The following is a 7341-nucleotide window of genomic DNA, read 5'->3' as shown; positions in this document are numbered from 1 at the left end:
GACTGGTCTAAAGAGTGGTTAGATGACAAGTAATAAATCGATTAGATTATATCTCCTTCTTGACTCAATAAAAACTTTTTGAAACGTTTTAAATAAGATTCATCAAGTAGATAGATATTAGTAATCCCCCAGACTTAAATTACACTGTTCCCAGTGTAACACGTCGGTGGTAAGGTGAAAATAATAAAGCAATGGCACAAAATTAACAAGTAAGAACGATATACCAGCTCGCTGATGTCTGTCGATCGACACAATGAAGTATCAATCGATCGTTGAAGATGAAGCGTTGTCGACCGATATCGAGTTGATCCCATCAGTATATGGCTAGAGAGATCGTTGGACACAATGAAGAGACAATCGAGCGTTTGATATGAAGCGCTGGAGATCGATATCGAGCTGGTCTCATCGGGCGATGTGCTGAGCAATCGTTTACCTGGATCTTTCTTTTTTTTTTTAACTAAAACACAATATCAGTAGAACCTCCGCCAGACTTAAATAACACTATAATGTTGTTATCAAGTCGGAGGTTGGTGAGAAATAAACCATAAGTACTCAATTTAACAAGTTAGAACGAAATACCTGACCAGAATAGATGTTGATCGATGTAAATGTGTTGTCATCGGTCGTGGCATATTTGGTTATGGCGATCGATATCGAGTTCTTCTCGTCGGTCGATGCTAAGGCAATCGTTTACTCGGGTCCCTTTTCTAAATAGCTAATCTAAATTATAATATTAGTACGACCTCCCCTAGACTTAAACAACACTGTTACCAGTGTTATACAGTCTAAGTTTGGTGGGAGAATAAATCATAAGGACAATAATTAACAAGGAAAAACAGTATACCTAACTTTGATGTGAATATTGACCAACACAGTTAAGTGGTGTTCGATACTCTTGATGCTCTATCGATCAACACAATTAACTGGCGATCGATCGATGCTATTAATGCTCTGTCGACCGATGCTGCGCAGTCATCGTCGATTCTTGTGAAAACTCATCTTCCTTGATTATAACTCCTGATTTTTACTTAACATATATAAAACACTAAAACCCAGTAAAAGATAAATATAAAACCAAATATTTTTTTTCTTTTTTTTTTTACCTGCAATAATTAAAAACAAAAATCAGTAGTATATGAAAATAAAACCAAATTTAAAACAAACCTAACAGTGGGTTGCCTCCCACTCAGCGCTTATTTTTAGTCATGAGCTTGACTTTTGGGGATCTGATTTAGTCCGGATGAGAATGAGAATATGCTCCAAAACAAATCTCAATGTCCAATCTTTGAGACTTTATCATTCTTGTGTGAAAGCCTCCTCCATAGACTTTTCTCCTTTGTCTATCATCTCAGCAATAAGGAGTGCTTTAAGCTTTGCAAACGGATGTGTGAAGCATCTGCTGCGCACTCTGGATGTCCTAACACATTCTGAAAAGTAAGGAGTCAATGGTAACTGAGAACCTCCCTTGGTTCGTTTCCGCTTTTTCCAATTTCTCCTCTTCTTTTCCACAGACTTGTGTAGTCTCGCTCCAGATTTCCTGACATCATCGGAGAAGTGAGGAATCAATGATAACTGGGGATCCCTTTTGGTTCTTTTCCTCTTCCTCCAATTCATCATCATCTTTCTCCCAGACTTGTCTGAATGCGTGGTGGTATCTCCATTAAAAATATTTCCACACACTTCATACTCATTCTGCTCTGATTCGCGTCTGCTATCGATCGATGAACCAGTGGTAGTGTCGATCAATGACAGATTGATGATGTCGATCGGTGGTATCTGGTAGATGTCGATCGGTGGTATCCGGTAGATGTCGATCGATGGTGGAGTGATATTATCGATCAATGTTTTTTGAACAGTGTCTCTCTGAGAAGCTACTACATGCTGATGATCCTTAAATACTCCATTATAAGAATCAAGACGTATACCTCTATCTGGTGGTATAGGAGATTCAGCTTCAACCACGGCATAGGGAACCACAATCTTCACAGGGTCATGTATCCTCTTCATTATTTTGCAAATCCCAGCAGCTTCTTCTGCGCATATGGGTCTTAAATGTTCAGGGACAGCAAGGTATGAGGTCTTAGACTTGTGCATTCTCACTTCAATCGGTTCCAGCTTAACTGTGTATCCTGGTAGCTCATCAAACGATGTGTGTCGATCGATGCACTCGGGTGGGTGTCGATCGATGATGAATGGTGGATGTTGATCGATCTCATCGGGTTGGTATCGATCGATTCTAGCCTTTGACGAAGTCTCCAAATATTTTCTCATAGTGTTCCGCTCGTCATCAAGCTTCTTTTCTGACTCAAGCCATTCTCCAGCTCTATGAAGTCTTCCAAAGTGACTTCTACACTCGAATCCAAGTCTCCAAGTTGTTCTCCACCCTCTAACTCCAAAAATTCTTCTATCTCTAAGAAATCTTCCATGGTGATCTCTTTTTCTTCATCTGGGTCAGGATAACAACTTGATACATCAATGCTCTTCTGTGTCGAGTCTACAATGTCCTGAGGACAACACGAACTTTCAGGGATTTCAAGTGGTATCGATCGATGATCAAAGTATGTATCGCTCGACTCGGAGGTGCTGGTGGCTATCGATGCTGAAGTGATGTTATCGATCGATGTTCGAGGTTGCGGGGTCGGTCGATGCTGAGCTTGTGTCACTAATATCGGCTTCTTCTACTCTACTCAGTTCTTCAGGTGCCATCTGTTCATCATCCTCTACCATATATTCCAGCATAGCTCTCTTCTCAATCTTTAGATTTGCTGCAGCATCACATCGGAAGTTGTTGAGGAAGGCGTTTGTGATGTCTTTCCAGGTAGTAACAGATCCTTGTGGCAACTTCCTGAACCAACATGCTGCTTCTCCAGCAAGAGAATATGAGAATAATTTGCAGAAGTAGTAGTCTACAGGGACTCCATTGCATTTGATGGTCGAAGCTAAATCTTCGAATGCCTCTAAGTGGTTAGTGGCATCTTCATAATGAAGACCATGAAAAGGAGTCTGACCCACAAGAGAGATATATGCAGTAGGTAGCTCAGGGATGGAACTCTGGAAAGTTGAACGACACAATGCAGACTTTTTAGCATAAAAATCCTCAGGACTGTTGTAGTCTCTGAGTGCTCTTTGTCGTTCTGTCCCAGCATTCACAGCAGTAGCATCAGGGATTTCGAGAGGTATTGATCGATGAGACAAGTCTGTATCGATCATTTCTGAAGTGCCGATATCGATCGATGCTGAAATCGAATCACTTGTATCAGCTTTTTCTACTATGCTCGGCTCTCCAGATCGATCTTGTTCATCATCCTCAACTATACTATGGTTGACCAGCTGTCCTCTGTTCAGTTCGTCCCTCTGTGTATCCCCATAAGCATATTGATCTTGAATGTCTGGCTGCTTGACGTGAGTTGTTGGGTCTCGGGATCTCCATTCTGCTCGCTGTAGACATAATCAAGAATCTGGCTGATACTAGTCATTATTCCTTTCTCATGATCTTCAGTCATCTTCTCAATCATGTAGTCAAACCTTTACTTCGAATTGCTACAGCTTCACTGAAAAATTTACCTAGGAATGCGCTTTTGATGTCTTCCCAACAAGTTAGAGATCTTGGCTGCAACTTACTGAACCAGCTAAAAGCATCTCCAGATAAAAAATATTGGAAAATCTTGCAGATAATGTGATCTACATGTACCTCATTCTGCTTGTTTGCTGATGAGAGGGCTGATGAGGCTAAATCCTCGAGTGTCTTGATAAGATCTTTGGGGATTTCAAAAGGAAGACCTTTGAAAGGGTCCTCACTTCCCAAATCATACCATTGGCTTGTCAAAATAAAGTCGTTTGTCTCAGTAACATCAATTATATTAGGGACTACATCACCATCTGCATTAATCGATTTTCCTCTGTGGTTGCAAGGGAGACATTCTTCGTCTCGCCAAATACCTCTCTTATCAATCTTAAGTATGATTGCTCTTACCTCCCTTGTTTTCCCGTTAGTGGTGTCGGTTGACTCTTGATGAACAGAATTTTTCGGCGTCGGATGAACAGTACCCGAATGAACAGTGTTGCAGTGAACAGTGTTTTGATGAACAGAAACGCGATGAACTGTGTTTTGATGAACAGTACCGCGATAAACATTGTCACGATGAACAGTACCACGATGAACAGTATCACGATGAACAGTGTCGCGATGAACAGTGTTTCGGTGAACAGTGCTTCGGTGAACAGTGTTGAAGTGAACAGTATTGATCGACATGGGGATGAACAGTGTCGATCGACGTCGGATGAATAGTGTCGCGATGAACGGTGTCACGATGAACAGTATTGATCGACACAGAATGAATAGTGTCGATCGATTTTGGATGAACAGTGTTCGGGTGAACAGTGTTTCATGAACAGTACTCCGATGAATAGTACCGGGATGAACAGCAATCGGATGAATAGTGATCGGATGAATAGTAATCGGATGAATAGTACCTTGATGAACAGTTCCCGTGTGAATAGTACCACGATGAACAGTACCTCGGTGAATAGTACCCATGTGAACAGTGTTCGCATGAACAGTGTCGTTTGATGATTTGTGTACTCTATCGAGCACCGGTTCTTGTAGGGTGTCGATCGATTCGTGATGGACGATGTCGATCGATTTGTGGTGTATGCTATCGATTGATGCTGCTTGGAGGATGTCGATCGTTACATCCCTCGTAGACTTACGAATCGTGCATAAACCAGCAGGTTGCTTCTTTGAATAAGCTAAAAATCCTTTCTTCATTGTCACTTCTGGTATGTACCTGAAACAGAAGAAAAAAAATTTATGAGATTTTTGAACAATAATAAAACCTAAACAAAATCTAACTAAACAAGATCTAATGGCGATCGAAGCTCCCCGGCAACGGCGCCAAATTTAATATCACTCAAATTACCCTAAGGAGTGATTTTTACTCTCATCAAAAGAGGTCAAGTTGTAGTACTTAGGGATCGAATCCACAAGGAGCTAAGGCACACACTAGATCTAATAGTTATGATTAAGGTAGGCTAACAGTAAATAAATTATAAAGCAGTAAATGAATATGGTAAAGCAGTAAATAAAACAGTAAACAAGATGAACAATATAATTGTTCAGCTTGGCAATGAGCTGTTTGATGGAAGGATGGTAGCTAGATCTAGGGCTTCTATTCAGGAATGGAGATTATAATCTCTATAAATGCTTTAATAAGTTGCTTGAATGATACTATAGATCTCAGCCGCTTAACATATGTGAATGAATCACTGGTTAAAATATCTAGATCTCTGGCCACACCTTTCGCATGATGAAACAGAAAAAGAGTCGGTCGATATCCTTTTGAGATATCGAGCGATACACCTTTCGCAGCACCGATCGATTCACCTGTCGGGATATCGATCGACGGCTTCTAGATCTGCCTAAGCGCGAGCCGAATATGACCACAAGGTCTCAAGGAGGAACTGTCGTTTTTCTCAACGGGAGACACGCAAGCTCAAATGGATAATTCAAGATAATCAAAGATCCTAGTGATCTATGTTCTAGTTAGCTAATCTAGAACAAGCATAGAGTTCAATCCATTTGATGAATATCACAACTTAGCAAGTATAGTTTGGGGCTAATCCCACAAACCTATCTGAACCATAGATCTAACAGGTGGATCTATTCAGACATGAAGTTTGTCACAGAAATCATAGATGAATAGATGAAAAGCAATAGATAAATAATCCAAAAGCAAAGGAGTTCCAGGAGGACTCTCAAGGAGTTCCTCCCTTCTCTTCTAAGAGAAACAATGAAAGCGTAAAGAGCGTCTGAAGCGTAGCCGTCAACAATGGCTTAGAAATAACATAAATATGGTTTCTGTTTGTCAAGGGTATTTTGGTAACTTTGTGGTGACTCCTGGGCTTCAGCCGGTCATGAAATATACTCAGCCCAAGTTCTGATGTCCCTGTCGATCGACATGCAGTGTGCTGTGTCGATCGACATACAATCCTCTTCTCGACAGCCTTCTCTCGCGAGGCAGACTGACCACTCTTCAGTAAAATGAGCATAACTTCCGATCTAACCGTTGGATTGATCTCAAACTGGTGGCATTGGAAAGCTAAATCAAAGCTCTATCTTGTGTCAAAAGATGAGATAAATTCAACAGTGGTAAGATCTCCATCGAGAACTAAACATCTGAAGCATCTGTGTAGTTCTGCAATCGAAAGACTCCAAAAGACACCAAAATTACCATATATCTCCAAATCGTCCCTGAACCTGTAAATACTCTAAATAGACTCCAATACATAGTAAATAGTATATAAAACACTTATATAAGATGGATAAAAATGGGTAAAACCCATGGTATATCAACTCCCCCAGACTTACCCTTTTGCTTGTCCTCAAGCAAAACCAACAGGCAGTCTCTCTGAAAGAGGTTTGAAAGCAGTAGGGACTCAAATGATTTTAAAAACTCAGTTCATCTTCTCTCTAGTAGTGCAAACCAAATCATTAAACATCCTAATCTTAGAAGCACATTATACAATATCCTAGTACATCAACCAAATTCCACTAGTTCCACAACCTAACAGATCATGTCTGACAATCCCCTCTACTAACCTCATTTCTTGCATAAAAATAAAAGTGTAGGCTTTACCTTGGGAGTATCGATCAAAGGACACATGGATTCAACTCAAACAAGTTTCTGAACACACAGGTAGTCTTCTCTGATCCCTTTCTCCCCTCATCTCTCTTCTCTGGATCTCTTATTAGTTTCAATTTCAATTGGTTTTGATGCCAACACAGGTCATCTAGTCTATCTCATTGACATTTGCATTTGTAACTCATACATTTTGACAAAGTGTAGCGAATAATGGGGTCTCAGGTAATTTACCTATCCCTCGTTTCCACAATGTGTGATCATCCTTGAGATTTGGAATAATGGGGTCGTAGGTAATTTACATATCCCTCTGCCTCTCAAGAAATCATATCAATCTTTTTTTTATAAACTTAGATCTTGAGATGCCGAAGAGAGAGAAGGAAGGGAACCAGAAACACATAGACTGTGGGAACCAAAATTCGCACTGTCGATTTTAATGAATAAAAAACGGAGGAAAGCCAAGTTAACCCGACTTTCCCTGAAGGTCCGGATTCTCTGCGACAGCCAACGATAAGTGACCGAACAAGTGCGGAAAATATAGAAAGATAACAAAAGACGAAAATCGTACAAAAAGGGTTTTGTTAAGAGTTGGGACTGGACCTTGAGAAAGGCTGCCTACGTACCCCTTTCGAGGATCAAGTCGGACGTAGTTCAGTTAGAAAGATTTGAACAAGAGATCGAACTGCCTGGCGGAGTTCGTCTA

This window comes from Raphanus sativus, chromosome 9, assembly GCF_000801105.2.
Source record: "Raphanus sativus cultivar WK10039 chromosome 9, ASM80110v3, whole genome shotgun sequence".
Lineage (NCBI taxonomy): Eukaryota > Viridiplantae > Streptophyta > Magnoliopsida > Brassicales > Brassicaceae > Raphanus > Raphanus sativus.
This window is presented reverse-complemented; position numbering follows the sequence as displayed.